We start from the raw sequence: 1,014 nt of genomic DNA, 5'->3' as shown, positions 1-1,014 counted from the left end.
TTGCATACAACGTGATTTTTAGGGGCCCGGCTCAAGTCGACTTCGGCAGCATCACCTTCATCTGCCATCTATGCATGAAGTTCCTGTGTGATAACGGCGGAGTGGGGACAATACGAGGAGATCAAAAGAGCGCCCAGAAGTGTTATCACATCTCCGCCCGACCAATCTTCATAGTCCAAAAAGAACCTCTCGAAGAGGAGAACGCTGATCCAATCCCACCACCACGAAGGGTGGTCCAGGAAGACGACGAATTTGATCCATGAATAGAGGTGGATAGGGCATTAGAACCCATGGCTTCCATAATTGCCCGAGTAAAAGAAAACCAGGACGTCCTCAACTGGTCCCACTCGAACATGACCGGGATTAACCGCAACATCATATGTCATGCTTTGAACATCAGCGAGAATGCAACTCCCGTCCGGCTGAAGCGAAGGCCCCTGGGCGTGAAAAGGGCGGAGGCCGTCAAGCTGGAAATCGAGAGGTTGTCCTCGATAAACTTCATCCGGGAGGCCGTGTATCTCGTTTGGCTGGAAAATCTAGTGTTGGTGCCAAAGCCAAATGGAACATGGAGGACTTGCATCGACTTCACGGACCTCAACAAGGCATGTCCAAAGGATTACTTCCCTCTGCCTCGAATTGACCAGTTAGTGGATGCTACATCTGGATACGAGTTGCTAAGCTTCATGGATGCTTACTCCGGTGTGCATTTTAAAACAGTGCTAAACTCGCTAATCGAGTCATTTGGCCATAATTGTGTAACTAAGTATGATTAACAATTTAAGGTTAAAATTTTTGGTTAAGATACAACGTTTCACTAAAACTTTTACTGTATACATTGGGATCCCAAAAATATAATTTAAAGGTTAATTACAATAAAATATTTACAAGCAGCCAACCTAAACGGCAAAATAGGGTTTAACCCCAGTTCCTCTTTAAACCCTCGGCAATGGCAGTCGAGCAGCTGCATATGTACACATCATCTTCTAAGCTCTCCAACTCAAGGATGGTCCAGCT

Source organism: Humulus lupulus, chromosome 7 (assembly GCF_963169125.1).
Source record: "Humulus lupulus chromosome 7, drHumLupu1.1, whole genome shotgun sequence".
NCBI classification, from domain to species: domain Eukaryota; kingdom Viridiplantae; phylum Streptophyta; class Magnoliopsida; order Rosales; family Cannabaceae; genus Humulus; species Humulus lupulus.
This window is presented reverse-complemented; position numbering follows the sequence as displayed.